Source organism: Ovis aries, chromosome 8 (assembly GCF_016772045.2).
Source record: "Ovis aries strain OAR_USU_Benz2616 breed Rambouillet chromosome 8, ARS-UI_Ramb_v3.0, whole genome shotgun sequence".
Classification (NCBI taxonomy): domain Eukaryota; kingdom Metazoa; phylum Chordata; class Mammalia; order Artiodactyla; family Bovidae; genus Ovis; species Ovis aries.
Genome location: NC_056061.1, coordinates 12,266,228 through 12,293,199, shown reverse-complemented (window position 1 = coordinate 12,293,199; position 26,972 = coordinate 12,266,228). Strand labels below are relative to the sequence as shown.

Genomic DNA, 26,972 nt, shown 5'->3' with positions numbered 1-26,972 from the left:
TCTTGAAATCTTTTCTTATATTCTAGTAGAGGCAGTGGCTTTAGCAATGATTATATTATACAGTTGTATAAAGCATTGTGTTATTAAAGAATTTTTGTACTATTGAGAATCTGCCTTTTCTGTTTCCTCTTTGCTTTGATAGCTGATAAAAAGGTAGGTTTTTGTGTATTTCATTTAGACAAAACCTGACAAATACCATATATTTTGCATGAGGGCCACTACTCTGTTCATCCAACTTACAGCAAGCTTCTTATACTTAAATGTGATCTGATGCTTGTTCGGCCAACTCTTCAACAATGTTTTCTTTTTTTTTTTTTTTTTTCTTTGGTTAATACTTTTAATGACATGATTATAATTATACAACTTCCATTATTCAACATTTTGTATAAAACCAGTTTACAATACACAAATGTGACAATATGTATCAAACTACATAGATATGCCAAGTTTACAGGCCATTATGAAGCTTTATCTTAAAAATACCTTCAGGAAAATAAACATTCATTCAGCCAGTTCTCTCAGCTTTATAAAATATGATTAGAAATATACATTTTACTTAAAAAAATCAAGACAATGATTGATCAAATATTGATTAATCAGTTACATTTTAAAACCTTTATTAATCTATACATGAGTGCAGGTTAGATAAAAGTCTGCAAATCATTGATATAAAACTGCAGTAATATAATCAGATGAACATATTTGCTGACAGTTAATTCTACTGGGCAATTAAGGAGGTAATTTCCTACACAGTATAGGTGAACTGTCCAGTCGATTAAACACATCTGTAGTATCTCCGCGTAGGGACATGGAGAATACTCAGATTTAAGAGAAATGGGAGAGCAGCAGCTAGACTCACAGGACAGTTTCGAGGGGAGAAAACTGTTACAGAATTAAAACAGACTTTTAAAGTTGCTTTTTGCTTTCCAAAATGCAATTACTAGTTTAAAAAATGTATGAAGAGAAGCAGCTATGCTACTTTCTGACAAACATCAAAGGAGCGCAATGCTCATTTGTCAAGCAAAGGAATGCCTTGTTCGGCCAACTCTTCAACAATGTTTTCAATGCACCTTCCAAATCTTTTTGTTGATAAAAGAATGCTTTGTAGCTTGTTCAGTATATTAATTTATATAAATTGTATGTATTTTCACTAGGAAGAGAAAGTATTTCCCCAGTTGTATGTGGCTTTCACTATTAACTCTGGAGAAGGGAATGGCAACCCACTTCAGTACTTTTGCCTGGAGAATCCCATGAGCAGAGGAACCTGGAGGGCTGTAGTCCACGGGCTTGCAAAGAGTGATGACTACTACTACTTTCACTATTAACTAAGGAACCACAGAAGTGAATCTTAAATACTTATCATTAAATTTAGTAAAATGTTATAAACTGCTGTTTTGAGAATGGCATGGCTTTAAACATGTGTTGAAAAAAATGATTATGCCATATTTTACATGCTTACATCGTAAGCTGCTATCCTAATGTACAGTGTTCCCTTAGCATAAGACTCATTGATGAAAATTGTGGCAGTTGTTAAAAATAATGAAAGTAGACTCATATTTCAAATAGTTTTCTTGATAATTTTGAAGCCTTCAAACTTCTTATACAAAAATTGATGATTTAAAAAATAGATAATGTGACTGATTAAAAATTTGTAATGGGAGCTAAAATATTAATTTTGCCATTTTCTGGTGGCCATGGGATATTTGCAGAAACTTTTTAATCTACTTGACATTTTAGAGAGTACATTCATTCAAAATCCAATAATTTTATAGTTCGGTTAACTGGATCCACAAAAATTACAGCATAATAGAACACACTGGAAACCAGCACATGAGACACTATATTACTGTTATGCTGGATGTGTTTTGAAATGAGTTCCTTTCTGATTTTTGGATGTCTTGCTCACTGCATGTGGCAGAAGTCTGCATACAGACTGAATAGGGGAAATGCTGTTGATCCATGTAATAAAATGTGGTTACTTTCCTGTTGCTTAGATAAAAAATCAGTTCAGTACAGTTCAATTGCTCAGTTGTGTCCAACTCTTTGCGACCCCATGGACTGCAGGACGCCAGGATTCCCTGTCTGTCACCAACTCCCAGAGCTTGATAAAACTCAGGTCCATTGAGTTGATGACGCCATCCAACCACCTCATCCTCTGTCATCCCCTTCTCCTCCTGCCATCACTCTTTCCCAGCATCAGAGTCTTTTCCAATGAGTCCATTTTTCACATCAGGTGGCCAAAGTATTGGAGCTTCAGCTTCAGCATCAGTCCTTCCAATGAATATTTAGGATTCATTTCCTTTAGGATGGACTGGTTTGATCTCCTTCCAGTCCAAGGGACTCTCAAGAGTTTTCTCCAGCACCACGGTTCAAAAGCATCAATTCTTTGGCCCTCAGCATTCTTTAGAGTCCAACTCTCATGTCCATACATGACTACTGGAAAAACCACAACTTTGACTAGACTGACTTTGTCAGCAAAGTAATGTCTCTGCTTTTTAATATGCTGTCTAGCTTGGCCGTAGCTTTTCTTCCAAGGAGCAAGCGTCTTTTAATTTCATGACTGCAGTCAACATCTGCAGTGATTTTGGAGCCCAAGAAAATAAAATCTGTCATTGTTTCCATTGTTTCCCCATCTATTTGCCATGAAGTGATGGGACCAGACGCCATGATCTTCATTTTTTGAATGTTGAGTTTTAAGCCAGCTTTTTCACTCTCCTCTTTCACATTCATCAAGAGGCTCTTTAGTTTCTTTTCACTTTCTGCCATAAGGGTGGTGTCATCTGCATATCTGAGGTTATTGATATTTCTCCTGGCAATCTTAATTCCAGCTTGTGCTTCATACAGCCTGGCATTTTGCAGGGTGTACTCTGCATATAGGTTAAATAAGCAGGGTGACAATATACAGCCTTGATGTACTCCTTTCCCAATTTGGAACTAGTCTGTTGTCCCTCCCATGTCCAGTTTTAAGTGTTACTTCTTGACCTGCACACAGATTTCTCAGGAGGCAGGTAAGTTGATCTGGTATTCACATCTCTTTAAGAATTTTCCACAGTTTGTTGTGATCCACACAGTCAAAGGCTTTGGCGTAATCAATAAAGCAGAAGTAGATGTTTTTCTGGAATTCTCCTGCTGTTTCTGTGATCCAACAGATGTTGGCAATTTGATCTCTGCTTCCTCTTCCTTTTCTAAAACCATCTTGAACATCTGGAAGTTCATGGTTCATGCACTGCTGAAGCCTGGCTTCGAGAATTTGGGGCATTAGTTTGCTAGTGTGTGAGATGAGTGCAATTGTGCAGTAGTTTGAGCATTCTTTGGCATTGCCTTTCTTTGGAATTGGAATGAAAACTGACTTTTTCCTGTCCTGTAGCCACTGCTGAGTTTTCCAAATTTGCTGGCATATTGAATGCAGCACTCTCACAGCATCATCTTTTAGGATTTGAAATAGCTCAACTAGAATTCCATCTCACCTCCACTAGCTTTATTTGTAGTGATGCTTCCTAAGGCCCACTTGATGTAACACTCTAGGATGTCTGGTTCTAGGTGACGCACAATTGTGGTTATCTGGGTCATGAAGATCTTTTTTGTATAGTTCTTCTGTGTATTCTTGCCACTTCTTAGATAAAAGATAAAGTTGTAATATTTTCCTCCATACCATAACAAATTATCTTACATTTAGGCCACTTCGGGGGCTAGTTGTGGAGAGAAGAGAAGAATGTCTTTGCCTTACATTCCTTTACTAAGCTCTGACTTTGGCCATGGTCTTTGTGACAGGAGAGGCAATGTCAAATTTCAGTTAGTGGTTTTCTCTCTGTGGATCAGCTCTCATCTATGGAGATAAAAGTATGTAATCACAAAGTAAGCCTACTGGTGATACTCTTATTGCTATATCCAAAATGAAAAAAATATTGGAGGTTGAAAACATTTATTACTAGAGATAATGTGTAAGAAAGCAAACAAATTGTCTGAAGAAGCCTTACAAATAGCTGAGAAAAGAAAAGAAGCTAAAAGCGAAGGAGAGAGGGAAAGATATACCCAACTGACTGCAGAGTGCCAGAGAATAGCAGGGTGATAAGAAAGCCTTCTTAAGTGAACAGTGCAAAGAAACAGAGGAAAACAATGGAATGGGAAAGACTAGATATCTCTTATGGGAGATACCAAGGACATATTTCATGCAAAGATGGGCACTATAAAGGACAGAAACAGTAAGGACCTGACTGAAGCAGAAATTAATAAGAGGTGACAAGAATACACAGAACTATACAAAAAGGGTTTTAATGACTTGATAACCATGATGGTGTGGTCACTCACCTAGAGCCAGATATCTTGGAGTGTGAAGTTAAGTTGGCCTTAAGAAGAATTACTATGAACAAAGCTAGTGAAGGTGATGGAATTCCAGTTGAGCTATTTCAAATCCTAAAAGATGATGCTGTTAAAGTGTTGCAGTCAATATGTCAGCAAATTTGGAAAACTCAGCAGTAGCCACAGGACTGGAAAAGGTCAGTTTTCATTCCCATCACTCAAAAAGGCAATGCCAAAGAATGTTCAAACTACCATACAATTGTACTCACTTCACATGCTAGCAAGGTAATGTTCAAAATCCTTCAAGCTAGGCTTCAACAGTATGTTAACCAAGAACTTCCTGATATACAAGCTGGATTTAGAAAAGGTAGAAGAACCAGAGATCAAATTGCCAACATCCATTGGATCATAGGGAAAGCAAGAGAATTCTAGAAAAAACATCTACTTTATTGACTATGCTAAAGCCTTTGACTGTGTGGATTGCAACAAACTGGAAAATTCTTAAAGAGATGGGAATAACAGACCACCTTACCTGTCTTCTGAGATACTTGTATGGAGGTCAAGAAGCAACACTTAGAACCAGACGTGAAACAACAGACTGGTTCCAAATTGGCCAAGGAATAAGTCAGGACTGTATATTGTCATCCTGCTTATTTAACATCTATGCAGAGCACAACAGGCGAAATGCTGGGTTGGATGACTCACAAGCTGGATCAGTATTGCTGAGAAATGTCAACAACCTCATATATGCCAATGATACAACTCTAGTAGCAGAATGAAGAGGAACTAAAGAGCCTCTTGATGAGGGTGAAAGAGGAGAGTTGAAAAAGCTGGCTTAAAACTCAACATTCAAGAAACTAGGACTGTGGCAACTAGCTCCATCACTTGATGGCCAATAGATGAGGAAAAAGTGGAAACAGTGACAGATTTTATTTTCTTGGTCTCCCAAATCACTGCAAATAGTGACTGAAGCCACAAAATTAAGACACTTGCTCCACGGAAGAAAGGAGAACTAAATGACAGACAGACCTAGACAGCGTATTAAAAAGCAGAGACTTTACTTTGCCAACAAAGGTCCATCTAGTCAAAGCTTTGGTTTTTTCAGTAGAAATGTACGGATCTGAGAGTTGGACCAGAAAGAAGGCTGAACACTGAAGAACTGATGCTTTTGAACTGTGGCGTTGCAGAAGCCTCTTGAGAGTCCCTTGGACTGCAGGGAGATCAAGCCAGTTAATCCTAAGGGAAATCAGTACTGAATATGCATTGCAAGGACTGATGCTGAGGATGAAGCTCCAAACCTTTGGCCACCTGATGCTAAGAGCTGGCTCACTGGAAAAGACCGTGATGCTGGGAAAGATTGAAGGCAGGAGGTATGATTGAAGATACAGAGTGTGATATGGTTGGATGGCATCACTGACTCAATGGACATGGGTTTGAGCAAACTCCAGGAGATAGTGAAGGACAGGGAAGCCTGGCGTGCTGCAGTTCATGCGGTCACAAAGAATGGGACACAAGTTAGTGACGGAACAGCAACAAATAGAACTGAATGCTGCATATTTTACAAATGAGGGCGAAGCTCATTTCTTAAAAAAAACTTCTAGGCTGATCTCTCCTAAACAATGTAAAATATACCTAGAGAGCAAATGACATCTGTGTTCTTTCATTTTGTTTACATTAATGAGCCATGAATGGAAGAAATCCCCCTCCAGTTTCATTGAAAGACTCCCTTTCAAATAAAATATGGCTTTTGTAGAATGGTAGGAAACTTTGTTTTCTTTCTAGATACTTTGAAAGAAAAGACCCTAGACTTAGATCCATATAAGAAATATCTTAATTTTTAAAGTGTGACACTCCATTAGTAACTAGACAGTTTAGTGTATTCAAAGAACAGAAGTGATTGTTTGGGCAGAGATCCTGTTTGCCATGATGGACGCATTGATCAGGCAGGAAAGTGCTCAGGAGGGCCCCTGAGCACTGGAAACAACGGGATCTGTCTTTGGAAAATGTGTGTGTGCGTGCTTAGTCATGTCCGACTGTTTGTAAGCCCATGGACTGTAGCCCTTCAAGCTCCTCCCATGTCCGTGGGATTCTCCAGACAAGAATATTGGAATGGGCTGCCATTTCCTCCTCCAGTATTTGGCAGCACTTCTCAGATGTTTTGTCCGGATATATTTTGTGAATCTCAGTATGATGCTCTGTGTCATTTAAAATCAGAAATTATAAGAGCCAAAAAAAAATAATATTTACGCTTATTGTCAAAACTGACAAATAAGCAAAATGTACTGAATCCATCATTTATGGGAGCTATTCCTTTCTTGGAAAGTTTCTAATACTTCCTGTAAGTAGTCGTAATTCAAATTGCCAAGTCATGTGGTACTGGCAAAAATCCACATTAAATCTGTTTCATTTTTTTCCTTTCCATTTGTTTTTTGTTTGGATTTTCTTTTGATGACACTCATTGCTTCATAAAGTTTATGATCTTCTTTCTCTCATAATTGCTTTTTGTTCTCCATGCTTTTTGTTTCTCTGAAGGACATTGTCTGAGAAGGCAATGTAGGAAGACCGTGAATAGAGCATGGGTTTTGAATATGAATAGATCAGGATTGACCTTTGCTATGTTATCCTTTGTGCTAAATCTCACTGAGAAAAAGTCATATCTGTGCCTCAATTTCCTTAGTCTAAAAGGGGGTGCTATTATTTTGAAATTAGGTTTGGCTGCATGTAGCAGCAGCAGCAGCAGCAAAGTGCATAGAAATTTATTTCTCATTCGCATAAAACCTGGTTTTGGGATTGCTCTGGGAAGGCATCAGGGCTCCACGAGACGTCAGAGACCCAGGTTCTTGCTATCTTGTTCTAGCCTCCCTGGAATGTTGTCCCCATTTCCGTGGCCTGAATGACTCACTCCCACTACTGAATCCCAAATACAGGGAAAATTGTACTACCTTGAAGTTGTAACCACTGCTCCTATTCACATTTCATTGACGAAACTTGGTATCTGGCCACACGAGGCTGCAAAGGAGCTGGAAACTGTAGAGCTTATATTAGATGGCCGTGTGAAAGTGAAAGTCGTTCAGTTGTGTCCATTTCTTTGAGACCCGTGGACCGTACAGTCCATGGAATTCTCTAGGCCAGAATACTGAAGTGGGTAGCCTTTCCCTTCCCCAGGAGATCTTCCCAACCCAGGGATTGAACCCAGGTCTCCCACAGTGCAGGCAGATTCTTTACCAGCTGAGCCACAAGGGAAGCCCTGGTTAAAAACTGGGGGTTTCATTATTCTAGAAGAAGAGGTGACTAGCTTTGGGGGCTTAACTAGCATTATCTGTGATAGGTAGGATTGACATATATTAGCCAGTAGGCACAGTAGTTGGACTTCCTTGGTGGCTCAGACAGTAAAGAATCTGCCTGCAATGTAGGAGACCTGGTTTAATCCCTGGATAGGGAACATCCCTGGAGAAGGGAATGGCTGCCCACTCCAGAATTCTTGCCTGGAGAATTCCCTGGACAGAGGAGCTTGGCAGGCTACTGTCCATGGGGTCTCAAAGAGCTGGACACAACTGAGTGACTGAGCATGCATGCATGGTATTTAAAGGTAGACAAAATAAGATGATTACTTTTCCTTCATTGTGATTTTTTACTTTAATCCGTATATTATCATTGCTGTATGAGTTTACTATGAAGATGCTAACTTTTCTAAATTTAGTGCCCTTAATCTTATTCTCCAATAAATCTCTTCTCCCATATATAGTCTTATCCATATCTTTAATGGGGAGACAGTTTGCCTAATTTGTGCGTGTGTGTTATGTCTCTTCAGTTGTATTCAACTCTTTGTGATCATATGGACCATAGCCTGCCAGGCTCCTCTGTCCAGGCAAGAATACTGGAGTGGTTGCCATGCCCTTCTCCAGGGAATCTCCCAACCCAGGGACCAAACCCATATCTCTTACATCTCCTGCCTTAGTAGGCGTGTTCTTTACCATTAGTGTCACCTAAGAATGCCTAATTTGAGGTCTACCAAAAAGCATGTTTGTCTCTAAATTTCGCATCTACAGACTTGCCCTATTAGAGACAAAACATTTCAAAATAGAATGTGAAATATTAGGTCTTTATCTACCTGAAAAGATAAATGTGTGCAAAATTTCCATGACAGGGTGTGATTTTATTTCTAGTTTCATATTTAATAATTTAATAAATAATTTAGATGATTTTTATAACCAGAAACACACAATAATTATAATTTTTAAATTTAAATATGTTAATCAGCAGTTACAACTCATTAGAATTTGTTTCATTGAGTAAGATGGCTGTCTCTTGACTGAGAACAGGTTCGAGGGATAAGGAATCAAGGAATAAATGTGGCTGCTTCTGGAAGGGAATCAAGAATATACCAGATTTGGGGTTTCCCTGGTGGTTCAGTGGTGAAGAACCCGCTGGCCAATGCAGGGGACACGGGTTCAATCCCTAGTCCAGGAAGCTCCCACATGCCACAGAGCAGCTAAGCCTGGGCCACAACTATTGCGCCTGTGCTCCAGAGCCCGGGACCCCGACTGCTGAGCTCACAGGCCCTGATACTGAAGCCCTGTGCCTCAGAGCCTGTGCTCCACACCAAGAGCAGCCGCTGAGATGAGCAGCCCAGGCACTGTAATGAAGAGTAGCCCCCGCTCTCTGCAACTAGAGAAGAGCCCTCGCAGCAGCAAAGACTCAGCACAACTAAACATAAATCAGTTAAAAAAAAATGTTTAAATACACCAGATTTGTAGCTTCCCCAGTGCCCAGTGATTAAGATGCAAGGGGGCACAGGTTCAATCCCTGGTCAGGGAATTAGTTCCATATGCCAAGAGATGTGGCCAAAAATGTAAATATATATTTATATATATACATATGTATACATAAGTATACAAATATATGTATGCATATATATGTACATGGGCATGCACGCTAAGTCGCTTCAGTCGTGTCCGACTCTGCTGCACTATGGACTGTGGCCTGCCAGACTCCTCTGTCCAAGGGATTCCCCAGGCCAGAATACTGGTGTGGATTGCCATGCTCTCCTCTGACCCAGGGATCAAACCTCGTCTCTTACATCTCCTGCAATGGCAGGACGGTTCTTTACCACTTGCGCCACCTGGGAAACCCATATATATATATATATGCCATATTTACAATGACAGTCTGTATCACCCTTGTTCTCTGTTTTTTCCAAAAATGTTAACCAATAATTGCAATTTATTTGTGCCACTGAATAAGCTAGGATTAATGTAATATTCCATAAATATCAATATTGAAAACTTTAAAAATAAATCTATATTTTTTCAATCATATTAGCATTTCAAATGACAGCCTATTCATGCTTTCTTCAAAGACTGTGATTAAAACTAATAATTTTCAGTTACTCCAAAGCCTTGCATACCAAGCTAGTGTATGGTCTTAATATATACCGATGAGTTGAAATCACAGGGTCAACACAGTAAATCTTTCTGAGACGTAAATTTTACTGTGTTATATTTACACAAATACATGGTGTGTTGCAATATATTAAGGTCTAATACAAAATTTTATGGAGTAGAATGAGATAGTTCACGAATTGTCAAACAAAAGAAAATAATTCGAAGAAATTCAGCATGTGGATGATATTTCTTGGGTGTGCCTATAGAGTTCTTACTTTGCTTGTCATTAAAATTATTTCAGTAAGAGAGTTTGAGAAGTATCACTATAAGTGTCTAACATTGCTCCAGAACATGAATAGTCCATATGGTATGAATACTTAGGTGAGCCGGTTGAGACACTCACACAGTTAGAAGATAGCCAGATGCTCATTACATGAAAAGGGTCATGATTTAGGAGGAGACTCTATAATCTCATGATTATATCTAGAGATGAGCCCACCTAAGCCAAAATCTTACCAAAGGTTTTTTTTTTTTTTTTTCCAGTACGAAACAAAAAGTACATCTGGGTACATTATCTAGGTTTTGCATCCTTAAGAACTTAGGTTATCTGCAACATGTTCCTGTGTCTGCAGAAGGGCAGGTGTCAAAATGCCTGAGTATTATGTTGCTTTTTAAAGACTCTTTTTGATAATTGGATATTTTAAACAAAATTGAGTTCCTGCTCTCAAAAATTAACAAATTCACTCTTTTTTTTTTCCTGGCAACCAAGTAGTACTTAGCAGTTTTAATGGCCCTAACCAGTCTCTTCCAACTAGGCAAGGAGAGCTGTTTTCTTTGGCCTGACTATTTGGAATCATCTGCATGAATTTGGTGGGTTGAAAATACGTCTGACAGTTGAGCCCCTCTTCTCTCTGCCTTGGCTCTGTAGACAGGGCTTGTTAAATTATTCCGTGTGTTGGTACCTGAGGCATGTATATTTGCACATGTCACAGGGCTCTTATTCAGTAATTTATTACTTTGATTCCTTAAGTAGACACTTGTGACCTGAGTAAGAATTCCTCTAAATGGACTTAACCAGTTGTACTCAGGAAGTAAACTTTCTCATATGTGGAAGTTTAGGTTTAGAAAATGTTTGCATTAGCCCTGAAGTATTTGACATGGGATATGCTAAAGAACAGTATAGAAAAGCAAGATTAAACAAACTGCAGAATTCAGGGATGAATTCTCACTGAAACATTTCATTGCCTTCTTCGGTCTAATGTTTATGTCCTTGAGTGGCATGGGCTCCACTTTATCATGAATATGATTTCACATTTTGTATTGATAATCTAGTATTACCTTACTAGACTACTTGATTAATATTCAAGTTTAATTTTACTTTTTAGTATCTAACTTGTTGAAATTCAGTCTCTTTAAGCTGATAAATTATCTTATCATTAAATAGTATGAACACCCATTCTTCCTAATCATTTCTTAGATTGTAAAAATAGGTATAGCAAGGCTGACTCTCTGATTATAAAATTGTGTGTAACGATGATGTAATTCATCTGACTCTATGTTGCACTCTCTCTTATGGTGGGTTGGTTTAGTTGCTAGGTCGTGTCTGACTCTTGCAACTCCATGGACTGTAGCTTGCTAGGCTCCTCTCTGAGATTTCCCAGGCAGGAATACTGGAGTGAGTTGCTATTTCCTTCTCCAGGGGATCTTTCTGACCCAGGGGTCGAACCCTGGTCTCCTGCATTGGAGGCGGATTATTTACCCACTGAGTTTCCAGGGAAGCCCAATATTTCTGCAAATTTGGGATTTCCTCTCCTTCACACTTCTCTAGGGCATATATTTAGGGATACATCTAAGAATCTGGAAAGGATGCAAGACATTGGGGAAAAGAACCCATGTGATCTCTGTGTCCTATTGCCATGGAGACAGCAAATGAGCGATCTATCCTAATTGGTCCTGGGCTATCACTCCACATGGTTTGCTGCAGAGATGTCCTTGGCTTCCTACGCGTACCTTGTTTGGCTATGGGGGCTCTTTTTCCTATGTTGAAATCTTTCTGCTTGCCTCAACCATACTGAGACATTGGCTTCTCTTCAATTGAAGGTGTCACAGAGCCTTTTCATTTCTAGGTACTTGTCTACCTAGCGAGAGGGAGACTGATTACTGAGTGTGTATCTATAAACAACTCTTAGAACAAGTACAGACTGTTGTTTCTCGAAGTTTTCCCTGGGATCCAGGTAGCTTTTGTTTCCATGTATCATAAAAATATCTCAGATCTTTTTGCCTCCCTTGGGCTTTTCTCTGAGAAGTAGGGCACAAAGTCCTTGCTCTCAGATCCAGGGAGGTTCCTGTTCTCATTCGACTTCCCTTCCGTCTTCCTCTGTCTCCCCTGCTGGTGAAAAGATTCTCTAATCTGGATAAAATTAGCTTTAATTTTTAAAAATCTCTTAAACAAAAACTAGAAAAACTTCCCTTAAATCAAGGAACAGGGAGCAGACAATGTGTTCAAATTAGGGAAAAGGAGAGTAAGAAATGCCAGAGGGAAAAAAGGAACATGGGTAAATATCACAGAAGTATGATCCCACCACATTTAGATCCTAAGTATCTATATGTTACCACATCTGAGCCTTCTGAAAAGAAAATTAAAAATCATTTCTATTTTTAAAAAATTTCCTTGTAATTGAACACAGTTGATTCAATCATCTAAGTGATAGTTTTCTAAGCAAATTGTGTCTTCTTTTTCTTCCTTACACTACTACTTTCATTTAAAACAAAAACAAGGACTTACCCAGAGGTCCAGTGGTGAAGAATCCACCTTGCATTGCAGGGATGTGAGTTCAATCCCTGGTCAGGGAACTACGATCACACACACTATGAAGCAACTAAAAGCCCCCTGCTGCAACTACTGAGCCCTCGAGCCGCCACGAGAGAATCCATGGGCCCCAGTGAAAAATCCCATGTGATGTGGCAGCGTGACACAACGAAGATCCTGCATGCTGCATCTGAGACCCAACGCAGCCAAACAGATAAATTACAGAAAAACAAACTCCATCCGTGTGTGCAAGAAAGAAAATAAAGTGGAACAAAAATTCAAATCACTAGTAGTTTTTCTGTTATGAACGAGCATAGAGAAAGACAAGTTGCTGGCAGGATTTGGTACAATCTGTGAATGTCCCTAAAAGCTAAATGATGCTTTTTATGAGAGTTGTTTATAAACACACAGGTTTTTATAATTGGTCAATCTCTCTCTCTCTCATCCCTCGGGAGAGCAAGTACCTAGAATATGGCCCAGAAATCTAAGGTGCTCGTCATTGACATCATTGATCATTTTGGAACTTGGTCACATAGCCAAGTTTTTTCAACAGCAATCCCATGTAGTCCCTATCAATCACAGTTTACATACAAGATGAAATCTGTTCGATATCCTTGCCTAGAGGTTAAAAAAGTGTGCTCTATTATCAGACTACCGGTGCTCAATTATTTAGGAACTGGGGAAATGGTTTCGGTAAGACATTTAACTTTTCTAAGCCTCAATTCTTTATGGGTTAATGATAAGAACGACCCCAAAGGTTACTGCAAAAATTAAATGGAATATTCTATGTAATGAGTTTAGAGTAGTGACTAGCACTCAACATACTTTAGCTTATTATTACTACTATTATTCATGTGAAGTGATTTCTATCTTGACTGTCCAGAGAAATGCTGACCTATGATTCCAGATCTGTGAAAATTCCATCTGCGTATAGTTTCTCAAATTTAAGAAAGGTTTTTGATGTGATTGGGACAATATGTGTGTAATCATTCCTGGAACCGCTGAATGTTGAGGGCAGATCGACGGGATCCATTAATGATTAAAGTTAGAATAAGAGCTGTCACTGCCTACAGTCCACCACGCTATTAGGGATCCATGTGAACAAAGAACCTTGTTTTTGTTCATTTATCTGTTTGTTGTTCAGCATCTAAAGAATCCATTGTTGTGGGGAATCTTAGCTAATTTGAATTTTTTCCTCATCTTAACAAAACTGGATAGAATCTGTGCCCAGCATCAAAAGTTATTAAAGTTGAAATGCTCAGACTAGAAGAGTAACTGTTATTAACTTTTCTTCCATGAGAAATCAGGCTTAACAATGATAATTTAAAGCCAAAACAAAGGGAAGACTGGCAAAGAAACACATACCTACTTAGGGACACATGGATTGAATCTGTTCCTGCATTGGTAGCCAATTAGGTAAGTGAAAACTTCTGCTCTGAGTATTTAGCTCCAAAAGCTTGATATAACAGAAGTTCAATTATAATAACTGAAATTAGAAATAGAATTACAGTGCTACATTATAATTGGAAACTGAAAACAGGTGTGGTTCTCTGCTCCTTTCAAGCTTTGCAGCCTCCAGTTTTTGAGGAGACATATGTGAAGTTTGAGTATATTGTATCACTGGAAAATAGGTTATATTAATTTTTTTTGGTAAAGATAAGCCCCAGAGTTGATCTCATACCAAGATGAACAAATAACTCATCAGTTATTGATGAACTGCTGAACAATAATTGGTTAATAGTTTGGTGTAGTAGGAAGATTATCTTAAAACCAGTTCTAAATCCTTTAGCACTCACTAGTTAACTAACTGATTGATTAAGGTATGACTGACTGTATACTATTTCCTGATAGGATGGAAAAACTAACATGGTATTGATGACAGTAGTGAGCAGAGAACACAACACTGCAGTCCAGAAGAGAGATAAGAGCTGGTGTATAGAAGGGTCCACTGGCTTCCGTAAGTGATCACTGAATCCATGGGAGTGATGAAAATTGTTCACTGAGAATAAATAAGAGAAAAGGAGGAGAGGGGGATGGAGCATCAACCTTAAAGGAGAAGCGAAAGAAAAGAAAGCAGCACTGAGTGGGACAAATAAATATCAGAGCAGTGGTAGAGAGCCGGCTTGGGAGCAGAGGACATCGAGACTGAGGAAGTGAGACTTGCACTGCAAGGTGGCAGGTTGGACATTGTCCTTCCGCAAATCCCATTGAAATAAAATTTAAAATTACCAAGGATAAGAAATTTATAACAGTTTTCCAACCATGCAGAGACGTACACAAAATTAGCCTTGAGGAATTTCAGGAAGATGGAAAATACATGATGAATTAAGGATATAGGGGCAGGAGCAGAGTCGGATGTGCACACACAGAAGCTGCAATAGAGGCAGAAACCAAGCTCCCTGCTGGTGGTGCCTCCAAAATGCTCCCAACCTGGAGGTCAAAGTTCAGTTTCATGAAGGGGTAGTGCTCAGAGATCGAGGTCAATGTTTGTCTCTAAAAGGTTATACAAGGTAGCACCTCTTCTGTAAGTGTCGCTTGTCAAAGACATTGGTTTGGGATTTCCAAAATATAATAAAACCCAGGTAGTGTGGGCCTAGTTGTTCCCTGCTATCTGTTCATGCATTTTGAAGGAAAACTGTCTGTGAGCTCAGAGGTCAGAGTCCACCCCACTCTCTGAAGAGAGGGCAGGTGGGGAAGAGGACTGCATGCCAGCAGAAGGAAGCCAGGTCAGCAAAGTGTGCCAAGTAAGCAGTCCACTTTATGAATTTAAATGGACAAATATCATATTTGATGAAAAATAATCATACACACATATGCACAGTGCCAATATGAACCAAGGAATCAACTTAAAAAACCCTGATTATTCAGGGCACAGAATATAATTTATATATATATATCTTCATAGATACTAAAGAGGGGCTTCCCAGGTGCCAGTAGTGGTAATATGCTTAGTTGCTCAATCGTGTCCAACTGTTTGTGACCCCGTGAACTGTATGTAGCCTGCCAAGCTCCTCTGTCCATGGGATTTTTCAGGAAAGAATATTGAGTGTTGCCATTTTCTTCTCCAGGAGATCTTCCTGACCCAGGGATTGAACCCATGTCTCCTGTGGTAAAGAACTCACCTGCCAACGCAGGAGACATAAGAGATGCAGGGTTTGATCCCTGGGTCGGGAAGATTCCCCTAGAGGAGGACATAACAGCCCACTGCAGTATTCTTGCCTGGAGAATCCCACGGACAGAGGAGCCTGGCAGGCTACAGTCCATAGGGTCACAAAGAGTCAGACATGATTGAAGTGACTTAGCAAACACACAGATACTAAGGAACAATAAAGAAATATTGGAAATTTAAAAATACAATGTCTGAAATTAAGAAAAAATAAAAAGTGCTGAAATAAAAATCTGAAGAAATCTGGAAATTAGGCTAAAAAATTAGAATTGTTAGATTGTATAGAAAAAGACTTTAAAATCTTAGAGGATCTATCTAGGAGAACTACCATCTTTCAAGAAAAAGGATTTTCCCTCTTTTCAGAAAGTATTTTAAGGAAATTATCAGAGGGATAATGGGAAAAAATATTTTTGAGATATAAACACATGCATCCTCAGCTTGAAAGGGCACACAGAATGAAGAGGACATGAATGAAGAACAGAAAACACATCTGAAAACGACAGAGATTCAGGTAAAGAGAAGATCCTCAAATCCTCCACTACTGCCTCTAATAAATGGGAACCAGCTTCTCATCAGAGACATTGCATACTCGAAGGCTGAGATCTGAGAAAAATGTGATGTATAATTTAGAAGTAAACGCTCAGCCAAACTATCAATTAAGAGTTCCAATAAAATAAGGACATTTTTATTTTATTAATTTATGTTTTTACCTTACAATGTTGTATTGGTAAAATCCAGCCATTCTCTTTGGTAGACTTACTTTCTGTGTATCCAGCAAAACAACAAAGGAATGGAAGAAAGAGGGAAAAAACGAGATCCATTAAACACAATATCTGATCTGTTGTATCGATGCATTTACTATGGCTGTATAGTAGAATATCCCTGTTTTGTAGGAAATGTACACTGTAGCATGCAGAAATGATAGAACAATGAGTCAGCAATTTATTCTCAAATAGATCAAGAAAAAACATGCTTTGTATTGTGCCTCCAACTTTTCTGTAACCTTGTGATTATTTTGAAATTAAAAAATTAAAATGAAGAAAGGAAACTCTACAAGGTTAAAAAACAAATTTACCTTCTCTAGCATTCATTGTTTGTAGATTTTTTCGATCGTTCTGTCTGGTGTGAGGTGATACCCTATTTTAGTTTTGATCTGCGTTTCTCTAGCAGTTAGCGATGTTGAGCATCTTTTCATCTGCCTCTTGGCCATCTGTATGTCTTCTTTGGTGAAGTGTCTATTTAGGTCTTCTGCCAGTTTTTGATTGAATTGTTTTTTGATATTGAACTTCATAAGCTATTTGTATATTTTGGAGATAAGAGATGGGAGGGAGACCCTAGAGGGAGGGGATATGTATATACATATGGCTGATTCACTTTACTGTACATGGAAGATAACACAATATTGTAAAGCAACTATACTCCAGCAAATAACAACAACAAAAAACACAAGTCTCCTTTCTAGCAGGAGCCCCCACCCAGAGCATGGCCTACCAAAAACTCCACCGCCATCCTCCACCTCTCTATCCCACCTTTCCAGCATCAATCAAGAGTTGATTTACATAACAAACTATTTATTTTTATGCTTCTTATTTTTTGCCTCTGCCTCACTGCTGGAATAAACTTCACAAGGAGCTCTCTTCATTGCTGCTGCTGCTGCTAAGTTGCTTCAGTCGTGTCTGACTCTGTGCGACCCCACAGACGGCAGCTCAGGCTCCCCCGTCCCTGGGATTCTCCAGACAAGAACACTGGAGTGGGTTGCCATTGCCTTCTCCACTCTCCATTGCTGTATACCCCAAACATGGAAAACTGCCAGGAACACACTGAGTTCTTGATAAATCTTTGTTGAATGAACTAATAATCTTGTTATTATTGTTATTAATATTATTGTTATTATAGTAATAAGTAAAATTTCATTCTTATTATAAAATATTAATGCTTTCCAAATATTAAAATTGCAACTACTCAATATTACCTATTATTTGAGATTCCAAATTTTCACTTCAACTTCTACATGAAAAGAAATCTATTCCAACACAACTTGTAAGATGATTAAACCTCTAGAAGATTTTCTTAAAAATGAGATGTCTTCTGCCAGTCAGTCCAAGGGAGGAAAACTTCAAATGCTAGATCACAATCTTAAGAGTACTGAGCAGATGTTTTGCTATGTTATTTTTCTTTTAGAACAGATATCAATAAAAATAGGTAGCAGAAGATTTTATAAAAAGAAAAATAATTTCAGGATGACAGTGATGTAGGAAGTCTAGGGTGCAAATTAGAACAGAGAATAAGATGGCTCCAAAAATAATTTCCTGTAATAAAACATGATTAAGAAGCTAAGTGACTTTGGTGATAAAAAGGAAGTATAGAATCATAAAAATAAACAAACATAAGCAATGTGCCTTGCCCCTGTCCCTGTTTGTTTGTACTCCTTCCAGCTGAACAAAATTAATGGCCCCTGCCATCTCCATCTCCACTCACTATCCAGTCACTGTTCGATTTTTCAGGGAACTACATTTAAATAATTATAATACTGTAAATGCTGTGTTTTTTTGTTGTTGTTGTTTTTTTTTTTGATTAACCTGCAGACAAAAGGGAGAAGGCAATGGCAACCCACTCAAGTATTCTTGCCTGGAGAATCCCAGGGACGGGGAAGCCTGGTGGGCTGCCATCTGTGGGATTGCACAGAGTCGGACACGAAGCGACTGAGCAGCAGCAGCAGGCAAAAGAGTTAGTTACTTTTAGTTCTAAGAGGAGAAGATGAATGATATAAGGTTGGATGTTAAAAAGCATGAGATAATGCCTAAAGCGGATGTCAAGAAAGAAGGTTGTGTTTTATTTGAAAACACACATTAGCAAGTTTTAAAAACTTAATAAATAAAAATATGCCTTTAGAGTTTGAGATATAAAACCTCAGTGGGAATAGGAAGGTGAGAAAGCAGGGTTCATCAGCATAACTCCTCCTTCTTCATGGTAGGAGTAGCAGTCAGATATAGTTTAAATTGACAAATAAATGAATAAATATAACCATTATGGATATGACCACCAAAAGCAACATAAATTTGTATAAGTGGCTTTCCGAAATGAAGAGTAAGATTGAGAATGAAAGAAAGTGAAAGTGTTAGTCACTCAGTTGTGCCCGACTCTTTGCGACCCCATGGACTGCAGCCCACCAGGCTCCTCTGCCCATGGGATTTTCCAGGCAAGAGTACTAGAATGGGTAGACATTTCCTTCTCCAGGGGAACTTCCTGACACAGGGATCGAACCCAGGCCTCCTACACTGCAGGCAGATTCTTTACTGACTGAGCTACCAGGAAGGCCAGGAAGAAGGACGGTAAAGGGTACTTAATTCTTTGGTCTCAAATCCTCTCAATTTGGGCTTAAAATTTTAGATTATATACTAGATAGGCACAGAAAAATGTCTGGTCTGATGAGTTCAGCTATGAGCTTTGGTTCCCCCAAGTGGGATGGAGGGATAGTGAGGAGAGGACTTTTTAAACTCTTCAGTATAGTTTTCACTTATTTTTTTCCTGCAATGAGCATACTTTGTTACCGAGTAAAAATCATATATATATATATATATATATATATATATATATATATATACTGATATGCACATATAGGGGCTTTCCTGTGGCTCAGGTGGTAAAGAATCTGCCTGCAATGTAGGTGACCTGGGTTTGATCCCTGGGTTAGGAAGATCCCCTGGAGAAGGAAATGGCAACCCACTCTAGTATTCTTGCCTGGAGAATCCCACGCACAGAGGAGCCTGGTGGGCTATAGACGGTGGGGTCACGAAGAGTCGGACACGACTGAGTGACTAACACTTTCACTTTCACTTTCATGTACATATTATTATATAAGAAGGTGTAAAGGCAACAAAAGTAAATGCTAAATCTTAGAAGCACCAAGAGTTCATTGAATTTGGCAACTGGGAAGAGACCCAATGGGTGCAGTTTCCACCAACAGTAGGAACACAGTAAGGTTGCAAGGGAAACACCCTCGATGAGGAGTAAGGGGAGTAGGGGCAGCAGATACAAGTGTAAACTATTTTCAAGAAGTTGCAATGAACAAGGGAAGGGAGAGAGTGTGTGGAAGTTAAAAGGGCATAATTGTTTAATAATCACTTTGATTTTAAAATAGACTGTGTTGTATTAAATAGCTTTAACTTAAAATGAAAGGATCATGAAATATAAAGAGAATGAAATGGTCACATAAAGACTTTCCAAGAAAATATTATATCTACATCTTTCCATTTTGGGATGAGGAAAGCATGCAACACGTGTTTCATAGAGGCTTAGTTTTGCAATTTTAAGTTCTCTTCCACCTTCCTCCCTTTAGTTTACCTTTTCAGGTATGCCTTTTATAGGCATTCTCTACAGAGGCTTCTAAAGCTACTGAGAAGTAATTATGTCTCTATATTGCGCAAGATTGAGGGGTCTTTGACTATGTCTGACTATTTACTTATGTTTATGAAAAGTGAAGTATCAGTGACTTTTTTTCATTTCACAAAGTTAGGCTACATTACACTTCAGTCCTTAGTGATTACGACAAATATGCTAAATTAATAAACCATCTCTCTCTGTCATCCAGAAATAATTGCTGAGTGAAGCTTGTGTTCAGTAACTAGGTTACTCCCTGGGTGAAACCAAGGTTCCTCTGCTATTTCAAGGTGACTTTCTGGGCCAGACACCAATCTTTGTAGTCAGATTAGGTTGAAGAAAAAAAATCTGAAGTTCCCTTTTTTGCTTCTGTTTTTTCTTGTTCTCATTCTTGCTCTATCTTCCTTGCTGCCTCTCAGCTTATTCATGCCTAGAATTCTGATATACTTAGCATCTTGCCCAGTGCCTCCGCAATGCAACTTCTAGCAAAACCTGATTTCCAGAAGGAATCAGAGAAATTCATCCAACCTGAAATAAATCTCTCCTCATTAGGCCATTGATAAACATTAAATGCAGGGCTTCCCAGGCGGCTCAGTGGTAAAGAATCCGCCTGCCACATAAGAGACATGGATTTGATCCCTGGGTTCGGAAGATCCCCTGGAGAAGGAAATGGCAACCCACTCCAGTATCCTTGCCTGGGGAATCCCATGGACAGAGGAGCTATAGCCGGACAGAGGCCAGCTATAGTCCATGGGGTCCCAAAGAGTCAGACATGACTAAGCAACTAACTAAACAACAACAAACATTAAGTGAGGGGCTTCCCAGGTGGTGTTAGTGGTAAAGAATCCACCTATCAGTGTAGGAGACTTAAGAGGTTCGATCCCTGGGTCAGGAAGATCCCCTGAGGAAGGCAAGGCAACCCACGTCAGTATTCTTGCCTGGAGAATCCCATGGACAGACAAAGGAACCTGGCAGGCAACAGTCCATGGCGCCTCAAAGAGTCTGAAGCAACTTAGCACACATGCTTGCAAATGTTAAATGTTGAGATGTCAGTGACTAAAAATGCTTCTTCTAGTTGGTGACTGCTAGTAACAAACTGCCACAAAACTGAGTGGAGTAAAAACCATTTTATTATCCTTGTGGATTCTGAAGATCAAGAATTCAGAAAGGCACAGAAAGGACTGCTCTTCTCTGTTCCATAAGTTTGGGATCTCAGCTAGAAGGACTCAGAAACAGCTGGGGGTAACTCGGACGTCAGGGCCAGAACTACTGAGAGTGGGAGGATCACTCTCAAGACGGCTTCTTCATTTGTCTGGTGTCTGAGGGTTACGCTCACCTGGGATAGCCAACAATAGCGCCCACATGTGGCTTTTCTAGCATGGAAGTGTCACTGTAATTGGATTTCTTACAAGGCACCTCAATGCTCGTTAAGAGTGAGTGTTCCCTGAGTCCAGGGGGAAGTTGCATGCATGGTCTCTTCTGAACTAGCCTTGGGACTCACATAGTATCATGTCCAACATACTATATTGATAAAAGTAATTAAAAAAACCCACCATAACTTAAAGGGAGGGGACCAAGGCAATCTCTCAATGGAAGCAGTGTCAGCAAATTAGTGGCTGTGGTTAACATAGTCACAGTGCTTATTTAGTTGCTTAAGATGATTTTTGTCTTTATAGAAGATAAGAAGTGAAAAAACCAAGCAATGAAGAGAAGAAATACAAGTATCTAAGAGCAGGTGGTGAAAAGATTTTTAAGAAAGGAGTCACTTTAGTAATACGTACATGACTGAAGACCGTTTAAAAAAAATCTTTTTGGAATTTTAGAATGACTTTATTGAACACTTTCAAACTACTGAACACACTGTAATATCAAATTCTAAGTTTCTTTATGCATTTTCAAACATTTCTTCATTAAGTAAATAAAGTGAAAGTCACTCAGTGGTGTCCGACTCTGTGACCGCATGGAATTCTCCAGGCCAGAATATGGAGTGGGTAGCCTTTCCCTTCTCTGGGGATCTTCCCAACCCAGGGGAAGGGATCACACCCAGGTCTCCTACATTGCAGGTGGATTCTTTACCAACTGAGCTATCAGGGAACGTGAAGTCGCTCAGTCGTGTCCGACTCTTTGCAACCCGTGGACTGTAGCCCACCAAGCTCCTCTGTCCATGGGATTCTCCAGGCAAGAATACTGGAGTGGGTCACCATTTCCTTCTCCAGGGGATCTTCCCGACCCAGGGGATCTTCCCGACCCAGGGGATCAAACCCAGGTCTCCCACATTGCAGGCAGACGCTTTAACCTCTGCACCACCAGAGAAGCCCTTTAAATACAAGAATACAGTCTCTCAGAAAACCTCCTATAGAGACACAGAACTTCAGATCCAAGTACTAACATCAAAAATTTCAAGGGAGGAAAGGAAGCCAGGTTGAAAGAAGAAGGGGGAGGAGGCAGGAAGGGGGTGCGAAAGGAGTGGCCTTACAGACGTCTCCTGCCACCTACAGATGCCCAGGCGTTATGGGACTTTTCCCTGGGCCTCCAGAGAAGGAAGGACTGGAACTCAGCCCTACCAGAAATCAGACCAGACCAGAAGCAGAATTTGAGTTCTCTGCCAAGAGGAGGTGATCAGTCTCCAATCCTCAGCTCAGGCTGAGGGCCCTTCGACCAGATTCCTGCATCCAGGACTGGGGGACTAGAAAAACAGGGAAGGATAGGAAGGGTTAGGAGAGGAAATAGAGGGGGAAGGGGAGAGAGGTCAATAAAGTCTCTTGTTCCTTACTGGTCGGGGCACTCTGGCCAGTTGTCGGGGCACTCTGGCCAGTTGTCCGTGCCAGGAGGAAACCAGGGACAAAAGGGTCCCAGTTGCGGCCGCTGGGTCTGGTCCATTGGCAGGCAAGCTGGCCCCTGAGTACCCGAGTGGTCAGGATGTCAGTCTCAGCAAAGAAGAGTCCCCACCAGAGTCACCATTTGTTTCAGGAAGGCGGGCCCCTTCCAGGGCCCGAAACTGGGCTCTTGTCTAACACTCGGAAATGAATTGTCCGAGGAGACATGTGCTGACAAAGCAAGAGATTTTATTGGGAAAGGGCACCCGGGTGGAGAGCAGTAGGGTAAGGGAACCCAGGAGAACTGCTCTGAGCTATCAGGGAAGCCCTCATCAAGTAAATGGGGGAGGTGTGTGTGGAACTAGCATTAATTGAATTCTTTCTGTGTTAACAACATCCCAAGGATTGAGCCATTGCAGTACACATATGTGCTGGTCAAATCTAGCATCAACTCCAACAGAACCTGAATGAGGATGCATGGGTGTAAGTCTGTTCGAGCATTCTAAGTCACTTCAGTCGTGTCTGACTCTTTGCAAACCTATGGACTGTAGCCCGACAGACTCCTCTGTCCAAGGGATCCTCCAGGCAAGAACACTGGAGTGCGTTGCCATGCCCTCCTCCAGGGCATCTTCCCAACCCAGGGACCAAACCCCTGCCTCTTACGTCCGCTTCAGAGGCAGTCAGGTTCTTTACCACTAGCACCGCCTGGGAAGCCTGGCTATAAGTTTACGTGTCATCAAATGCCTTTATGTTTCCATGTCTTCGGATTACATTTCAGAAGTTGTAATCTAATATATGCCTGATGATGTATTTATAGATAAATAATCTTCCTGGTTGTATAGCGTGTACCTGCTGATTCATTTGGTGTAATATATGGTAACTTTTTTTACTGTAATGTTTATATTGTGACAATTGGGCTCCTCAGAATATTTGTATTATCAGATATTATCTTGTAAAAATGAATATTTTTCAGTGAGGGGAAACTAGGGGCTACAAAGTTTCAGATTCCCAATATAAAAATTATATTTCCTATATTAAGTTTAATAATACAACTTTTCTACCTGTAATTGTAATTGTTATGACAATTCAAAAAGAAATTACAGTAACATGACAAAAATATAAACACCACTGAGCATATCTCTAAGACTACATAAGACCAGACTAAATGCGAGCTTCTAGTCTATAATTACCATAGTCTAATTTTATAATAAGTAGAAAATTATTTTGCAATGGAATGGTTTTAAAAAACAGAAAATAACAATAAGCTAAAGAATTAGTCACAAGAATTTAATTACTACTGAAAAACAAGAAATCACTATAAAAATCACCTGTGTGATCTCACTGACTAGTCCAAAGAATATGCTTTTATCAATTTTGATAATTTAATATATCTGATCCTGGGGCCACCAAACTGGACTCAGAGGGGTAATCTAAAACACCAGTTCTTCCAATTGATAATTTCTGCTGCTCTGACAAAACTGGTAATGCGTCTGTTGTTCAATATGCAAGTTAGATGATGAAGAGTAGCTTCTTCAGTTTTCACTGTGTGTTCTTACTCAGCTGTGTCCTACTCTTTGCGACCCCATGAACCATAGCCTGCCAGGCTCCTCTGTCCATGGGATTCTCCAGGCAAGAAAACTGCAGTGGGTTGCCATTCCCTTCTCCAGGGAATCTTCCCAACCCAGGGATCGAACCCAGGTCTCCTGCATTGCAGGCAGATTCTTTATGGTCTGAGCCAAACTTTAGCTCTGCAAGACACTCTGTGACAAAAAGCTCTATGGGCAAATGATGTTTGTATACTTTCTAGAATTTATTTTGATTCTGGTGTATCTCAATTTGACATATTGCACTAAATGATATATTTCCTAATAAAATACCTTTAGTTCAGTTCAGTCGCTCAATCGTGTCTGACTCTTTGTGACCCCATGGACCACAGCATGCCAGGCCTCCCTGTCCATCACCAACTCCCGGAGTCCACCCAAACTCATGTCCATTGAGTCAGTGGTGCCATCCAGCCATCTCATCCTTTGTCATCCCCTTCTCCTCCTGCCCTCAATCTTTCCCAGCATCAGGGTCTTTTCCAATGAGTCAGCTCTTCACATCAGGTGGCCAAAGTATTGGAGTTTCACCTTCAGCATCCGTCCTTCCAATGAACACCCAGGACTGATCTCCTTTAGAATGGACTGGTTGGATCTCCTTGCAGTCCAAGGGACTCCCAAGAGTCTTCTCCAGCACCACTGTTCCAAAGCATCAATTCTTCGGTGCTCAGCCTTTTTATAGTCCAACTCTCACTCCATACATGACTACTGGAAAAACCATAGCCTTGACTAGATGGACCTTTGTTGGCAAAGTAATGTCTCTGCTTTTTGCTGTCAACGTTGGTCATAACTTTCCTTCCAAGGAGTAAGTGTCTTTTAATTTCATGGCTGCAATCATCATCTGCAGTGACTTTGGAGCCCAGAAGAATAAAGTCAGCCACTGTTTCCACTGTTTCCCCATCTATTTCCCATGAAGTGATGGGACTGGATAATATACCTTTAAGAAGCTCCCAAACTGTCTCCTTCCTCTGTCTGCTCTATAAACAGTCAAGGGGCGTCACTGGATCTTTTCTCACCTGAACACTGAAAGTACCTCCTACTTTGTCTTCAAGCCTCCTCTTCTGTCCCACTTAGCAGCCTGGGTCATTTTTTAAACATTTAAACCGAACCAAGGACTTCCCAGGGGATCCATTGGCTAAGACTCAGTGTTGCCAGTGCAGGGGGCCCTGGTTCGATCCCTGGTCAGGAGGCTAGATCCCACAGGCTGCAACTAATAGTTTGCATGTTGCTACTAATGATCCCGTATGCCACAACTAAGACCTGTCACAGTAAATAAATAAAGAAACATTTTTAAAACAAATTTAAACTGCATCCTACTGCTTTTTTGTTCAAAACCCAGCAGTGCTTTCTATTGGGCTTCCCTGGTGGCTCCATTGTAAAGATTCCACCTGCCCATCCAGGAGACCCATGTTCAATCCCTGGGTTGGGAAGAGATGCTGGGGAAGGAAATGGCAACCAACTCCAGTATTCTTATCTGGGAAAGCCTCATGGACAGAGGGGCAGCGGGCTCCAGTCCATGAGGCCGCCAAAGAGTCAGGTACAACTTAGCAGCTGAACAAGAATGCTTTACGTTACTCTTAGAATAAAAGCCAAATGCCCTTTTCTGGCTTATAAAACCCTATGTGATCTTTCCTCAACCCCACCGTACCACTCATCCTCTATTCTGGGATATTCCAGTCCCGCTCTGTACTTCTTAAAAGTGTGATCTTTGCTCACCATAGGACCTGTGCCCTCTTTCCTCACTACATGAATTAATTCCTCCCAATCTTTACACGGCTGATTCCTTCTTATACTTTAGATTTGGCCTTTCTTCAGAGAGGCTTTCTCTAACCACCTCATTTGAAATAGTCTTCTGGTCACTCTATTTTAATTCTTTTCATAGCTTCACCTCTAATATTCTTCTCATTTATATCTACCTACCTGCCTATCATTCCATCTTCATTTATTATTTAGTAGATTATTATTTAGTGGTTTAGTAGAACAGAGACCTTGTATTTCCTGTTCTGCTTTCTCCTGTACCTGAACTGTATGCTTGACATAATTAGCAATTTAATAGATACTACTGAATGAATCAGATGGTTAGACCCTCCATCCCTGTGTTTCTGTCTTTATTCTTGGATACGAGAGAAGTATAGTCTGATACAAAGAGGGGAGGCTAGGAAAAATGCAATGGGGAAGAAAACCAAAGATGCCATGACTATGTTTTAATCTAAGGAAGTTCTATGGTGGAGGATGAAGGGTGGGGAGGCACAAGAGGGAGGGGATATATGTATGCTTATATCCAATTCATCTTGATAAACAGGAGAAACTAACAGAGCACTGCAAAGCAATCATCCTCCAGTTAAAAAAAAAAAAAAAAGAAAGTTCTATTGGTTAGAATTTAACTTGAAGATAATGTTATACTACCAAAACAATAAGGAATTATTGAAAGGAAGTTTTATTTTAATAAACAAGTAAGTGTCTTACCAGAAGCAGCATTATCTTGCAACTGTTGATCTGATGAAGCTTGACTTTCTGAGT

The 26,972-nt window shown here is 40.0% G+C and overlaps 1 long non-coding RNA gene across 1 annotated transcript; it reads right to left on the bottom strand.

The window, feature by feature from the left end:
- Positions 1-332: 332 nt before the first annotated feature.
- Positions 333-26,972, bottom strand: LOC121820150 (uncharacterized). The gene is made up of 2 exons (XR_006060577.2): positions 26,919-26,972; positions 333-3,826 (listed from the first exon to the last, which is right to left on the bottom strand). It is a non-coding gene; the product is annotated as an uncharacterized LOC121820150 (long non-coding RNA).